General features: G+C 41.7%; 2 pseudogenes; both read right to left on the bottom strand.

Annotated features, from left to right (window-relative positions):
* Positions 1-6,279: 6,279 nt before the first annotated feature.
* LOC146399904 (olfactory receptor 8B8-like) lies at positions 6,280-7,269 on the bottom strand (annotated as a pseudogene).
* Positions 7,270-14,906: 7,637 nt separating this feature from the next.
* Positions 14,907-15,900, bottom strand: LOC100525476 (olfactory receptor 8B8-like; annotated as a pseudogene).
* Between the last annotated feature and the right edge of the window lie 1,015 nt (positions 15,901-16,915).

Raw genomic sequence — 16,915 nt, 5'->3', positions numbered from 1 at the left:
GTGTTCATGTATTGAAAGATTCAATATCGTTGAGATACTCATCCTGCCTAAACTGATGTAAACATTCCGTGCAATTACATTAAATCCCAAGCACAATTATTTACAGAAAACTGATTTTCAGATTTATAGGAAAATCCAAAGGAACAAGAACAGCCAAAATAATATCTTAAAGGAAAACATTTGGAAAACTCACACTACGTGACTTCAATAGTTACTCTATAATTCAACAACAGTCAAGACAATACAATTGTTATCAAAAATACAAGATAGCTCAATGGAATGGAATACAGAGTCTGGAAGTACATCTACATATCTTTTTTTTTTTTTTTTTTTTTTTAACAAGTGGCCGCACCTGCGGCATATGGAAGTTCCCAGGCCAGGGGTCGAGCCACAGCCACTGTAGAAGCAACGCCGAGTAGTTATGTTGTGAGCCACACGGGAAGTCCACATCTACATATCTTAAGTCAACTGACCTTGACAAAAATGCAAAGGCACTTTTGGCCACACCCACGGCACATGGAGGGTCCCAGGCTGGGGGGGAATTGGAGCTGAAGACACCTGCCTACGCCACAGCCACAGCAACTTGGGATCCGAGCTGCGTCTGTGACCTACACCACAGCTCACAGCAACGCCAGATTCTTAACCCACTGAGCTAGGCCAGGGATCGAACTCATGTCCTCATGGATACTACTCAGGTCCGTTAACCACTGAGCCATGACAGGAACTCCTTTTTTTGACTTGTTAATAAAGAAGCTGTGCCATCTTAAGACTTCAACTTCTCTAAGTTTCCATATTCTATCTATGCAATAAATACAAATTGACAAGCTAATGTGCGACTTTTAATGTAGAAAAATAAATATGAAATTTCTGAGGTAAATATGAAAATATCCTAATGCATCCTGTTTAAGCTGCAAAGTGGGGAATATTTGATAGCTTTTTATGGCATCTACTACCGTTGTGAAATGCGAGTATTTGAAGGAGTCATATTCCTGACCACTGCAGGGGGAAAGAAAAGAGTACAGACAGGTTATCCGATTCATGTTTCCAAGAGCACATACAACTGGCATTTAAGAAACACCCAGGAGTTCCCTTCTTGGCTCAGTGGTAAAGAACCCGACTAGTATCCATGAGGACACAGGTTCAAACACTGGCCTTGACCAGTGGGGTAACACAGTTGTTGCCATGAGCTATGGTGTAGTTGACAGACGCTGCTGGAATCTGGCTGTGCTGTGGCTGTGGCAAAGGCTGGCATATACAACTCCGATTTGACCCCTAGCCTGGGAACTTCCATATGCCTCAGGTGCAGCCCTGAAAAGAAAAAGAAAAAAATAAAGGAAGGAAGGAAGAAAAAAGAAAGAAACAAACAAAGAAATTCCCCAATTTGCAAGGCCTTACTTTATTAATCATTCAAAATTAATGACCTTAAAAAACTAAAGTTTAATAGTGTTACTTTACTGATCACTAGCTGAAGTCAACAGAAGTCAACCCAGCAATCCCACTCTTGGGCATATATCTGGACAAATCTTTCCTTAAAAATTAAGACACATGAGAGGAGGCAGAAGAGTAAGAGGACGTGCTCACCCTCTCCCACAGATACCTCAAAAACACATATCTACATTAAGACGACTTGCACAGAACATCAACTGAATGCTGGCAGAAGAATTTAAACCTCCAAAAAGGGCAAGAAACTCTTGACATAACTGGGTAGAATAAAAGAAAAAAAGAGAGAGAAAGAAAAGGAAACAGGACGGGACTAGCACTCCCATGAAGGAGCTGTGAAGGAGAAAGGGAACCCACACCCTGGGAAGCCACCTAACCAACGGAAAGATCAGCCAAGTTGGAGGGATCCCCAAGATGCTGAGAATAGCAGAGCAGGAGGTCTGAGAACAAAAAAGTAGAGTGAGAGAGGCACAGATCATCTGAACCACGGGCACAGACACCACAGCCTGATATGCTCAGGTCGGGGCTAGGTGCTGAGACTTAGGCTCTGGAGGTCAGTCCCTGGGAGCGGGCTGGGGTTGGTGGTGTGGAGACAGCCTAAGGAACTAGGGAGCAGTGTGCTGTGGGCAGGGGGAGCAGTACGCTAAGGGCTGGGGAGTGGAAAGCCACAGCAGAGGGAACCCGGGAGAAGGTCTCGACCCACAGGAGAGACAAGGCACCACTGTTGGGAAGGGGAGAGGACGAGGGGTGGACCACCATAAAAAACTCCTTGCATGCCAGTGTGCATGCCTGCCCACCAACTCACAGACAGCTGATCGTTCCTGGCACAACCCGCCACGCCCAACCCCGCCTGGCCAGATGCCATTTGCTATGAACCACAGACCGGACCCCACCCACCAGTGGAAAGCCACCCTGCTGGCCTGCCACGCTCACTTATGTTAGACTTAATTGACATTTTAAGGACATTACATCCAAAAAAATCAGAATGTACATTCTTCTCAAGTGCACATGGAACATTCTCAAGAATTGATCACATACTGGGGCACAAAGCTAACCTCAACAAATTTAAGAGTACAGAAATTATTTCAAGTATCTTCCCTGACTACAATAGCATGAAACTAGAAGTCAACCATAGGAAAGAGATGAGAAAAAAAACTTACTAAATGAAGACTAAACAACATGCTACTAAAAAACCAATGGGTCAATGGGGAAATCGAGAAGGAATTTACAAAATACCTCAAGACAAATGATAATGAAGACACAACCAGTCAAAATCTATGGGGCACCACAAAAGCAGTGCTCAGAGGAAAGTTCATAGCAATACAGGCCTTCCTCAAAAAAGAAGAAAAATCTCCAATTGACAACTTAACCCACCACCTAAATGAATTAGAAAAAGAAGAACAAACAAAACCTCAAGTCAGCAGAAGGAAGGAAATCATAAAGATCAAAGAGGAAATCAATAACAGAGAGATTCAAAAAAACAATACAAAAAAATCAATAAAACCAAGAGCTGGTTCTTTGAAAAGGGAAAGAAAATTGACATTCCTCTGGCTGGACTCACCAAGAAGAGGAGAGAAAAAACCCAAATAAACGAAATAAGAAATGAAAAAGGAGAGGTCACAACGGATACTACAGAAATACAAAAAAAAACATGAGAGAATACTATCGACAATTATATGCTAACAAATTTGACAACCTAGAAGAAATGGACAACTTTCCAGAGACTTACAGCCTGCCAGAACTGAATCAAGAAGAAATAGATCAACTGAACAGACCAGTCACTAGAAATGAAATTGAATATGTCATAAAAACACTCCCTACAAATAAAAGTCCAGGACCAGATGGCCTCACAGGGGAAGGCTACCAAACATTCAAAGAGGAGCTTATATCCATTCTCCTTAAACTTTTCCAAAAGGTTAAAGAAGAAGGAACACTCCCAAAGACATTCTATCTCACCACCATCACCCCAAATCCAAAACCAGACAAAGATGCCACCAAAAAAGAAACTATCAGCCAATATCCTTGATGAATATAGGCACAACAATTCTCAACAAAATTTTAGCCAACTGAATACAAAAACATATCAAAATGAGCATACACCACAACCAAGTGGGATTCATTCCAGGTTCACAAGGATGGTTCAACATGCACAAATCAATCAATGTCCTACACCACATTAACAAAAGGAAAGTCAAAAACCACATGATTACCTCAATAGATGCAGAAAAGGAATTTGACAAATTCCAACATCCATTCATGATCAAACCTCTTACCAAAGTGGGCACAGAGGGAGCATTCATTAACATAATCAAAGCCATTTATGACAAAACCCACAGCAAATAGAATACTCACTGGAGAAAAGCTGAAAGCCTTCCCACTAAAATCTGGAACAAGACAGGGATGCCCACTCTCACCACTGTTGTTCAACATAGTATTGGAAGTCCTAGCCACAGCACTCAGACAAACAAAAGAAATAAAAGACATCGAAACAGGAAGAGAAGTGGTAACAGTGTCACTGTATGCAGATGGCATGACACTATATATCGAGAAGCCTAAGGACGCAACCCAAAAACTACTTGAACTGATCAGCAAATTCAGCAAAGTAGCAGGATATAAGATTAACATTCAGAAATCGGTCGTATATCTGTACACTAACAATGAAATATAGAAAAGGAATACAAAAATACAATACCCTTTAATACTGCACGCCAAAAATACAATACCCTTTAAAACTGCACCTGGGTATACACCTGACCAAGGAGATGAAAGACATAGGTGCTGAGAACTATAAAACATTAATCAAAGAAATTAAAGAAGATGTAAAGAAATGGCAAGATATTGCATGCTCCTGAGTTGGAAAAATTAATATTGTAAAAGGGCCATACTACCCAAAGCGATCTACAGATTCAAGGCAATCTCTATCAAATGACCCATGACATTTTTCACAGAAGTAGAACAAACAATCCAAAAATGTATATGGAACCACAAAAGGCCCAGAATTGCCAAAGCAACTCTAAAGACGAACAAAAACCAAGTAGGAGGCATAACTCTCCCAGACCTCAGGCAATATTACAAAGCCACAGTCATCAAGACAGTGTGGTACGGGTACCAAAACAGACAGACAGAACAATGGAACAGAAGAGAGAACCCAGAAATAAACCCAGACACCTATGGTCAATTAATCTTTGACGAAGGAGGCAAGAACATAAAATGGGAAAAAGACAGTCTTTTCAGCAAGAATTGCTGGGAAACCTGGACAGCTGCATGCACATCAGTGAAACGAGAACACACCCTCACACTATGCACAAAAATAAATGCAAAATGGCTGAAAGACTTAAATATAAGACAAGACACCATCAAACTCCTGGAAGGGAACATAGGCGAAATATTCTCTGACATCAACCTTTCAAATATTTTCTCAGGTCAGTCTCCCAAAGCAACAGAAGTCAAAGCAAAAATAAACCAATGGGACATAATCAAACTGACAAGCCTTTGCACAGCAAAGGAAACCAAAAAGAAAACAAAAAGACAGCTTACAGGATGAGAGAAAATAGTGTCAAATGATACAACCGACAAGGGCTTAATCTCTAAAATATGCAAGTAACTTATACAACTCAAACAGCAAAAAAGCCAACAACCCCATGGAAAAATGGGCAAAAGACATGAACAGACTGTTCTCCGAGGAAGATACACAGATGACCAACAAGCACATGAAAACATGCTCAACATCCCTGATTATGAGAGAGATACAAATCAAAACTACCCTGAGATACCACCTAACAGGAGTCAGAATGGCCATCATTAATAAGTCCACAAATAACAAGTGCTGGAGGGAGTGTAGAGAAAAGGGAACCCTCCTGCACTATTGGTGGGAATGTAAGCTGGTACAACCACTATGGAGAACAGTATGGAGGAATCTTAGAAAACTATACATACAACTACCATATGACCCAGCAATCCCACTCTTGGGCATATATCCAGACAAAACTTTCCTTAAAAAAGGCACACGCACCCGCATGTTCATTGAAGCACTGTCCACAGCAGTCACAACATGGAAAGAACCCAAATGTTCATCCATAGATGACTGGATTAGGAAGACGTGGTATATATGCACAATAGAGTGCTCTTCAGCCATAACAAAGAACAAACTAATGCCATCTGCAGCAACATGGATGGCACTAGAGACTCTCATCCTGAGTGAAATGAGTCAGAAAGACAAAGACAAATACCATATGATATCACTTATATCTGGAATTTAATATACAGCACTAATGAACCTTTCCACAGAAAAGAAACTGATGGACTTGGAGGATAGACTTGTGGTTGCCAAGGGGGAGGGGGATGGAGCAGAATGGATTGGGAATTTGGGATTAATAGATGTAGACTATTGCCTTCAGAATGGAATAGCAATGAGATCCTGATGTGTGGCACTGTGAACTATGCCTAGGCACTTATGATGGAGCATGATAATATGAGAAAAAAGAATGTATACATGTATGTGTAACTGGGCCATGACGTTGTACAGTAAAAAAAAAAAATGTATTGGGGAAATAACAATAAAAAAATTTAAAAAATAAGAATCCATAATGACAATGGGAGAAAAAACCAGACACATTTATTTCTTAATGTCATCCTTAATTAGGAAACATGACAAAATTGTGAAAACTGTAATGAAAGAAAGAATATCTACTCTAAAATTGACAATAATTAGAGAGAAGGCTAAAATGTCCTTCTCCATGGTGAGAAAGAAATAGCGTGAGAAGGATGCCACTTAATATGTTAATATATTGTAAATACAAAGAAACATCTGTTCTACAACTAAACGCACAGAGACACTAATCAATACCTTCTTTTCCTCAGAGTATTTCTCAGAGCACTTTTACATCTTTATTCCTCAAAGTATATATTCATGGGTTCAACATGGGAACCACACTGGTATAAAAAACAGAAGAGATTTTCCCCTTATCCATAGACCCAGAAGATGATGGTCGGAGGTACATAAAGTCACCAGATGCAAATAACACACAAGATAGCAATTATGTGGGAACTACAGGTGCCAAAGGCTTTAGACCTACCCTCTGTGGAGTTGATGCGAAGGATGTTGGACAGGATGAGCCCATAAGAAACAAAGATGGTGAGACTGGGCACACTGATGTTGATGCTTTCCGTAATAAAAACTACCATTTCATTGATGTAGGTACTTGTACAGGAGAGCTGGAGCAGAGGGAGGATGTCACAGAAGTAGTGGTGGATGGTATTTGCATCACAGAAGGTCAGTCTCAGCATGCATCCAGTGTGAGCCATGGCACCAGAAAGTGCCATCAAGTAGGAAGCAAGCATAAGGCTGGAACACACTTTGGGGGACATGGCAATGTTATACAACAGGGGGTTACAGATGGCCACATACCGATCATACGCCATTGCAGTCAGCACACATGCCTCAGAAATACCGAAAAAGCAGAAAAAGCAGAGCTGAGTCATGCACCCCTGGTAGGAGATAATCTTCTTCTCTGATAAGAAATGTGTGAGCATTTCTGGTGTAAACACTGAAGAATAGCAGGGATCTATGAAGGACAAGTTGAGGAGGAAGAAGTACATGGGGGTGTGCAGGTGTGAATTCAGCCCAATTACTGTGATCAAGCCAAAATTTCCCAGCACAGTGACCATATACATTGCTAGGAACAGCAAGAACAAAGGAAGTTGGAGAGCTGGATGGTCCGTTAAGCCCACCAGAATGAAGTCAGTCACAAATGAACCATTTCCAGGAGCCATTCTTCTCTAAGAGGATCTGGGGACACAGGAGAAAAGGGTTACATTAGAGGTCAACTCAGCTCTTCTCACAACAGCTCCCCCTACAAGAGGGTGTATAGACTGGGCATGGCTGAGACTAGCCCAGCCTGGACCCACAGCATCTGCCTCTCTCAGTATCATGATTGGGAATGGCATGGACTTCCACATATTCAAGTCTTGATAAGCTCAAGTAAACAAAGAGCATCACAGACTTAGCCCACAGAGGGAAGGCAGTGCTGCAATATGCAAACACGGCTGCTGGGCAAAACCAAGGGATAAGAGAAGGGATGAACTAGGACAGAAACCCTTTCTTCACTCATTTCAGCCTTCTCTTTACAATAGCAATGGTATGCAGAGACCCCAGCTGCCTGGGGCTGGCCTCTAATGCAGATTACACCTGCTGGGTTGAGAATCAAAAGGATTCTCCCTTCCCAGAAACCATGGGAACAAAAGCTCAGAGGAGTTACATTACTCCCTCATGTGGCAGACTGAGAGTCTGCTCACAGATAGAACCTACTGACTGAGATATTGCACTTGCTGAGCCTCCTCATCTCAGAATACCCTCTGATCTTCCTGGAACACATTCTCAGGACTGCACAAAGTGGGAAAGAAACTGGCAGATCTCACATCCCCGGTCTTCCATCTCAAAACCAGAAGGATGGTAATAGCAGTATTCAGAAACTCACTGTCCTTAAGTCAGCAACCTTTGAGCCCTCTTACCCTTGCTGTTTGCCCTGTGGTCCTGGAAAGGCAGTTCCACCTTCAGGGGCAGTGGTTCCTTTGATTCTAAGAGGATGCAACCCAGACTTCGTTTCAGCTATGCCCTGGAATCTTTCTGAACTACACATATTACTGTCAGATTAGGACTTTGAGTCTTCTCAAGCAGCAAGGAAAAATAAATCGCATTGTCACCAGCTTTGCGACTTGATAAGACACAGAAGACTGAATGTGCATTTAAGGACCAAGCACAACTGAACATACACAGAGTAGAAACTTGCTAAGCGTCTCTACCAGGCACTACAGTCTACAAACAAAAGAAAATTAGAGGATGGTATTTACACCATGAACCAAGATCTCTCTTTAGTTCCTTAGGGACTCAATATGTAATCCAGCTTACAGGTGACTCCAGGGATTCTACATTCCCAAGGCAGAGGCAAAAATTAACTCCCATCTTCCTATTATCTTCATCTCTTAAGGAAATCTATTGCATAGGTTCTTTCTCAGTGTCTTCCAATATCCTAAATAAATTTTCCGACCTCAGAGTTCCCGTCGGGGCTCAGTGGTTAACGAATCTGACTAGGAACCATGAGGTTGCGGGTTTGATCCCTGGCCTTGCTCAGTGGGGTAAGGATCTGGCTTTGCCGTGAGCTATCGTGTAGGTCGCAGACAAGGCTCGGATCTGGTGTTGCTGTGGTCCTGGTATAAGCTGGTGGCTACAGCTTTGATTAGACTCCTAGTCTGGGAACCTCCATGTGCCACTAGTATGGCCCTAGAAAAGCAAGAAAAAACAAACAAAAACTCCAGAGTCTGCCTATTGGTTTTTTTAAGAGCATTACTTGAAACTGTGCATAGACTATAGCAAATCATGTCAGGTTTTGACCCTCATCAGTTATCTCAAAAAAATTTCATTTCAACTTTTTCTCACTTTTACAGTTATTACATTGAAACAGCTATTGGAAATTTCCTAATGAGGATGCAGCTGGGTCCTTTAATATAATATTTCATTAAGTGAGGTCATCATTTCCTTCTTATTACACAAAAGAGTGAGGCTGTAGTGTTGGACTGTATGGGTTTGAATCCTAACCCCATACTTACTAACAGGGGCATGGTCCTTGAACTCTCCATGCCTCAGATTCACAATTTCTAAAAGAGTGATGAGAACAATAGCATCTCTTTCATTGGGTTGCCTTTATGAGTAAATGAAAAACAGAACAGGCCTCAGCACATGCTACACAGTCAGACAATGTCAGCTATCATTATTTACCCTCTCAAAACTTCCAGGAGGTGCTCCATCATAAAACCTATCAGACATCTTCTCTTTAATTCCTAGGATCCCTTATAAACTATAAGTTCTATAAACAAAAACACCTCTTCTGGCTTGCTTACTACTTCCTTTGTAGTGCTATGCATACTACACAGCACAGAGGAGGCACGCCATACATAATTCTGTCACCTCGACTGTTCTCTGTTGAAAACCTTCAGAACAGTTTTCACATCTCTCACATGCTAAGCATTAGTCTGCAGCCACACTGACTTCCATCCTTTTCCCTCAGGCACTACACAATTTCAGGTCCTTTTTAGGTTTTAACTGAACTATACCTGCAGAGTTATAACGACTGCAATGTCTAATTTTTTATTTCTTTAATTTTTTTGGCCCTGCCTATGGCATCCAGAAGTACCTAGGCAGTAACTCCCTGTCCATTCTAAGGTCACAGTTTGCATCTACTAACCCAAAACTCACAGTCCACCCCTTTCCCTCTTCATAATGTATTTAAATGTCAAAGCACTGTGATATACATACCAGGCTATACATCTGAAGCTAACATGATATTGTTCATATTTCAATTGAAAAATGCCTGAAGAAGGACTTTAGGGAGAGACTTTGTGAAAAAAGGGAAAGAAAATAAATTTGTGTAAGAGGGAATAAGACTTAACTCCCCTTTCCTAGACCATTAAATTAAAGGTTTCACATCTACTACAAATATACCATTTCAGCTTGTTCACTGATGTTCTTCCACACACAGACACTAGTGGAAATTCTTCACTGAATCTGGTAAAAGGATTATCTCTGCCATAAACAGGTTTGGAGAACTTTGTACCTACTACTCAATCTTGCTGATTTCCACGAAGGGAGCTGATCTGTACTAGGACGGCTGATTCCATACATTTACATTGTTATCTTCAATCTTGGCTTATCAATTACTTTGATGTTTAAGTAAAATTCATCATACTTTTGTAATCCCAATTGATTGTGATACGAAGCAAAAATACATGTGTGAAAGCTTAGAACACACACTTCAAAAATGTATTATAAAATGGACAGCTTATAATCACCAGGTAGATTTATAAGTAGAATACTGCCAGCACACCAGAGCCCTGTCTATGCCCCACTTAACGCTAGCTGCCTCCAGTCTGCCATTCTCCTTCCTGAGTCTACTGCCATCCCTCTCTGGCTTTTCCTTCTTGGCTTTATCACTAAAGTAGGGCCTCAAGGTCATGTGATCAGCACAGAGAGGATGTGCAAAGGGCACACCACAGCCCTGGAATTATGTCCATCATGTCTAGAACTCAGTCACCTGCTACGTCTCACTGCGAGAATGTCTGTCTGGGAAATGAATGTTATGCAAGAAGAGGGGAACAGCAAGCAGAATGCGCTAATCACACCAGTGCTTGTCAATATCACTGACCTGAAGGTTCAAAAAGGTCTTGAAAGGAAGAACTTACTGCTGACTCTGGCACTGAGCAAGCGCCTGTGAGTAACAATGCCTGTTGGAGACCACCCTAATATTCTAAATTAAGCAATACCTATCAATGAAATGCGAAGGATACGCTACAGATATTTTTCTTAATTTCTAATGTTTGCACCTATTTTTGTATCCAGAAGCATTTCATGCACTAAAACCACTGTCCATGTTTCACTGGTACATTCAGTATAAGGTTTTTAAACCTGCTATTGAGAATCGGAATACCCAAGTCCTGGTCTCAGCCGTACCACTTCTCAACTGTAATTTAGAAAAAGCCATCAACATCTCTGAGCTTTAGCTTCATTATCTATGAAATGGTAACCAGGATCTCCTGGCAGACATGATAGGATTGAAAAAAAAGCAACACCACCGCTAAGAGCAATCAGAACACACTATGTGTTCTGTACATTAATATCTGAAGTGGGTCTATTACATTTTACATCACAGAGAGACTTAAAGAGCCCAGGTGATTCTATCTGACTCCCACTCACCAAGGAAGAGGTCGCTGCCTCAGAATGGAAAACTGACCAACATTGAGCATGTCATGTGTAAAAAGGTACAGATTTTGGACAACAAACCCGGCATATAAAACAATTACTTCATCTGGTGCCAGGCTGAATATACAATGAAAAGTTCCTGGGCTTGAGAGAAAAGTCAGCTATACCCGACTTTGAAAAACTACTGTCTGTCCTCAATGTGGACATCAATTCATCATAATCAAATTGCACGAACAATTCTCAGTACATTAGTCTGATGTGAAAGTGTCCATGGGTAGCACACAACTCCACTACGCTCTAATGACAAAAACTACCTTTGTGACTTTCTCTCAGTTCAGACATACACCCCATTACACACATCATCAAATATGGGCACAAAATGGGAGTGTTGTTTGCTGCTCTAGTTGATACCTAATTCAATGGATGACCACTTCAACAACCATTCCCTCTGGCTGGATTCAACAAGTACTTCCTTCTTAGCCTTGGCCCTCAGGCACTGGAGCCCGGAGCCACCAACCTGAATGTGTCTGCAAAGATTAAAGGTGGGTTGTGTGCCATGCAGCTGATGATAGGCAGTGACCTCATAAAATACAACACTTGAAGACACTCTTGTGTGTGTGTCTGTGTGTGTGTGTGTGTGTGTGTGTGTGTGTGTCGAGAAACAATATAAAGAGGATTGTACAATGGGTTGCAGTAAAGTGGGGGGTCAGGAATTGAAGGGATATAGAAATCAGAACACTTTTATTTCCAGTTTTCCTCAGGTCTTAACCACAGGGCACTCTCTTCCTGTTCATTCCAAGCCTGACCCTGAGCAGTCACAGTAGCTCCCTTAGAGGAAGTTTACATCAAACCAATTCAGGATGTAGTCAGGGGACATTCTGGTCCTAAACTCAGAGGACCATTTCTATTAGGCCTAGAAGATCAAAGCTTTCTCACTGACTTAGAACCAGCTCTGTCCTGCAAGCATGCAAGCAAGGGGGAGGCCCATGGCTCCCCTGTTTGAGTCTCAGCCAGGGGACAACTTCAACAGAGTCATATTTTACCCCACACCTTCTTTCATCCCATTTCAACTGATAAATAGAACCAAAATCTACACATGGCTATTCTATGCTGTGCATGGAAAACAACGGACCTGTTTTCTCTGGCATATCCCTCCCTTTTGAAAGAAGTCCATAGAGCTCTAAAGCATTTTAATGTACTGATTAAAAAATTAAATTGCCCCTCCTTGAACCTGGCCAACCTTAACTTTTACAATTCGTATGCACATGGCTTTCTGATAATTGTTGCAAAATCATCCAAAAGAATGAAACCTAATTTTAAAGAATGAGATTTGTCTGAGATTGAAAGAGGATTCATGTGTATTTTGAATCGTGTTAACTAAAAGATGGTCAACTGTAACCCACTCTTTGAGCCACCTTAAATACTCTAAAATATATACCAGTTTGAAGACACTCGATGCCACCTACAAAGCTTCCCAAAGGGTCTGCCTGTTGAGATACACTTTTCTTTCAATATGGACAACAAAGTGACCAGAAGAGACAGTGACTAAAAGAAGAACAAAATGAAAAATATGGGAGTTCCCGTCGTGGCGCAGTGGTTAACGAATCCGACTAGGAATCATGAGGTTGCAGGTTCGGTCCCTGCCCTTGCTCAGTGGGTTAACGATCCAGCGTTGCCGTGAGATGTGGTGTAGGTTGCAGACGCAGCTCGGATCGGGCGTTGCTGTGGCTCTGGCGTAGGCTGGTGGCTACAGCTCCGATTCGACCCCTAGCCTGGGAACCTCCATATGCTGGAAGTGGGGCCCTAAAAAGACAAAAGACACAAATAAATAAATAAATAAATAAATAAAACCGCAAGTCAAGCATTTAGCAATGAGCATCTAAAACCAAACAAGAGAGCCAACAATGTGCCTAGGATAAATTTCAAAATAGCTAAAGAGTGAATGGAGATGAAAAAACCAGTAAACTAGCAAATGTTATGGTAGTGATATTAGAACATGTTTCAATTGACTCTGGACATCATGTTAAAGATTTTTAAGTGGGTGGGGTCATCTCTTTGCCTATATTCTCAAAAGAAAATAATCCAAGATACTTTTCTAAAAAAGACATTGTAAAAATGAACTTATTCACCACATATGCTTTCAAATTAACATTGCTCTCTCAAGTGCAATTTGAGGATTCTCTAGCTTAAAAAAACTCCAAATTAGACAATGTTGAAAATTAATTATGTTTTAATTTTTTAAAAATCTCTATGAGAGTAGCATACAGAAACCAACAACACAGGAGGAATTTTTTTTTTTTGGTTCCCAGATCCACTGGTTTTGTCATTTAACACTAACAACAGAATAACGTCAGTTTTATTCTATCCTGAGAAATCCGGTAATACCCACAATGTTTCTAAAGGCTCCAGAAAGAACAGTCACAGAAGCGCTATCCTCTCTCATCATTTCACGTTGTATTCATTCCTCCTAATGTGAGCTTCAATTACCAATCACTAGTTTATCTCCTTAAGAGGTTGTCCTCTCTCTACCTAGTTCTCCACAAATTGGTCTTCCTTCTGCAAACCGCTGTTAGTATGTGATCATTGTGTATAATAAGTGTTAATCAAAGCCTTATGAACAGTGAAAGATAATGACAATACTCTCCTGAGCACGATACAAATTCAGAAAGAAATGCACTTTCTAAATCTCACCATTCATCCCCAAGGGACCTCTTATGTACTGACTGTGTCTCTTTGCATGGTGGGCTAGAACACGCTCATGGGAAATTTTTCCTCCACACCCTCTTCTCTGAATTACAAGACCCTGAAAACATTTCATTTCACACTATTTTTTACAGGAAGTCTGCCTTCAAAGAAAAGCTTGCTCATATCTTCTTTTCCTTAAAATAAATGAAGTAGACAGAAAGTATGCTAGAAAGAGTAGTAGACCTGAAATCAGGAGGCAAAGTGTTGATTCTAAAATTTTTCAGAAAGAAGCAGTGTGATTTTAAGTAAATCACTAACCTCTCTGATGCTCAGTGTTTTTCCCATATAGTAAATGGGTTTTGAAAACCAAATACTACTTCAAATATAGTGATGAATATGAAATCTCTGAGGTGTATATGTAACAGCGTTTAAATGCATCATATTCACAGTTTGCAAGTGGGGTGTATTTGATGATAGTCTTTATGGAATCTGCTATAACTGAGAGACACAGGCATTGAAAGGAGTCATATTCCTGACAACTGCAGGGAGAAGGAGAAGTGGAGAAACAGCTTATCTCATTCATGCTTCCAATGGCCCCAGCGGCATTTCAGAAACCCCCCAATGCACAAGATATTACTTTACTGATCACTCAAAATGATTTTAAAAAGCCAAATGAGTCACTTTACTAATGACGCCAAAAAGCTAAACGTGTAACTTTACTAATCATTAGCAGAACCATTTCTGCTTTTCCAAGTGAAAAAAGGGAAAATTCATAAGGATAACTTAAAAATAAAAAGAGATGAGCTTACTTCGTAATGTTTTTCGTAAAAAGACATAGGATGGAAAAAGAAAGGAAAATAGACTGTGAAAAAAGATGTACACTAATAAATTGGAAACGGCTGGTGAAAAGACTCAAATTTCATTCACCAAGACGAGAAAAAAATAAGGTAAGAAGACTGCCACTAAAAATATTATCAATAAACACATTGAATCTCCTATCCAATGACAACACCCACAGAAACAGATTCTATCAAAACCGGAATCTTCTCCTCAGGGTTTTTTGCGGAGCAAATTTAACATCTTTGTTCCGCAAACTGTAGATTAAGGGATTCATCATGGGAACCACATTGGTATAAAAGACAGAAGAGATTTTCCCCTTATCCATAGACCCAGAAGATGATGGTCGGAGGTACATAATTGCCCCCGATGCAAAGAACAGAGAAATTGCAATTATGTGGGAACTGCAGGTGCTGAAGGCTTTGGACCTGCTCTCCATGGAGCTGATGCGAAGGATGTTGGACAGGATGAGCCCATAAGAAACAAAGATGGTGAGACTGGGCACACTGATGTTGATGCTTTCCGTAATAAAAACTACCATTTCATTGATGTAGGTACTTGTACAGGAGAGCTGGAGCAGAGGGAGGATGTCACAGAAGTAGTGGTTGATGGTATTTGCGTCACAAAAGGTCAGTCTCAGCATGCATCCAGTGTGAGCCATGGCACCAGAAAGTGCCATCAAGTAGCAAGCAAGCATAAGGCTGGAACACACTTTGGGGGACATGGCAATGTTATACAACAGGGGGTTACAGATGGCCACATAGCGATCATACGCCATTGCAGTCAGCACACATGCCTCAGAAATACCGAAAAAAACAGAAAAAGTAGAGCTGAGTCATGCACCCCTGGTAGGAGATAATCTTCTTCTCTGATAAGAAATGTGTGAGCATTTCTGGTGTAAACACTGAAGAATAGCAGGGATCTATGAAGGACAAGTTGAGGAGGAAAAAGTACATGGGGGTGTGCAGGTGTGAATTCAGCCCAATTACTGTGATCAAGCCAAAATTTCCCAGCACAGTGACCGTATACATTGCTAGGAACAGCAAGAACAAAGGAAGTTGGAGAGCTGGATGGTCCGTTAAGCCCACCAGAATGAAGTCAGTCACAAATGAACCATTTCCAGGAGCCATTCTTCTCTAAGAGGATCTGGGGACACAGGAGAAAAGGGTTACATTAGAGGTCAACTCAGCTCTTCTCACAACAGCTCCCCCTACAAGAGGGTGTATAGACAGGGCATGGCTGAGACTAGCCCGGCCTGGACACACAGCGTCTGCCTCTATCACTATCATGATTGGGAATGGCATGGACTTCCACATATTCAAGTCTTGATAAGCTCAAGTAAACAAAGAGCATCACAGACTTAGCCCAGAGAGGGAAGGCAGTGCTGCAATATGCAAATATGGCTGCTGGGCAAAATTAAGGGATAACAGAGAGGGATAGAGAGGATTAAGATGGCGGGATAGAAGGACTGGAGCTCAACTTCTCTCACAAAAACAACAAAATTCACAACTAAAGGCTGAGCAATCTCCACCCAAATGGACCAGAAACCTTACAAAAGGTGTCCTACTCCAGAAGAAAATGAGGAGGCCACAACAAGAGGTAGGAGGGGTGATTGGGTGATATAAACACCCCTATACATCCCAAGGGGAAGCTCCACAGACTGAAAACTAACTAGTTCACAGAGCCTCACCTACAGGAGTGAGATTTCTGAGCCCCACATCAAGCCCTCACATGCAGAGACCTGGCACTGGGAGAAAGAGCCCCTGGAGTATCTGGCATTGAAGGCCAGTGGGGCTTGTGCACAGGAGCGCCACAGGACTGGGGGAAACGGAGACCCCATTCTTAAAAGGCGCACACGGACTTTCACATGCACTGGGTCCCAGGGCAGAGCAAGGTCTCCATAGGAACCTGGGTCAAAACTGATTGCAGTTCTTGGAGGTCATCCTGGGGAAACAGGAGTGAAGGTGGCTTGTTGTGAGGGAAGGACATTGACAGCAAAGCTCTCAGGAATATTCAGCAGCTTGCCTGTCTCTGGAGGTGGCCATTTTGGGAAAATCTGGCCCCACTATCAGTCAGTGCTGAGAAGCCCCAGGGCAAAAAACACTCCAGGTGGGCTCACAGCCCCACTCCTCAGCAAACAGGCTACCTAAAGACCCCTCAGCCAACAGCTGCCTCTCATCCCATCCAGAGACTAAGCCCCAC

The sequence above is a fragment of the Sus scrofa genome, chromosome 9 (assembly GCF_054392235.1).
Source record: "Sus scrofa isolate SSC_HxYL_T2T_F1_AM1 chromosome 9, Sscrofa_HxYL_maternal_Yorkshire_Landrace_v2.0, whole genome shotgun sequence".
In the NCBI taxonomy this organism is placed as follows: Eukaryota; Metazoa; Chordata; class Mammalia; order Artiodactyla; family Suidae; genus Sus; species Sus scrofa.
The sequence above is the reverse complement of the archived record's forward strand: the minus strand, read 5'-3'. Positions and strand labels throughout refer to the sequence as shown.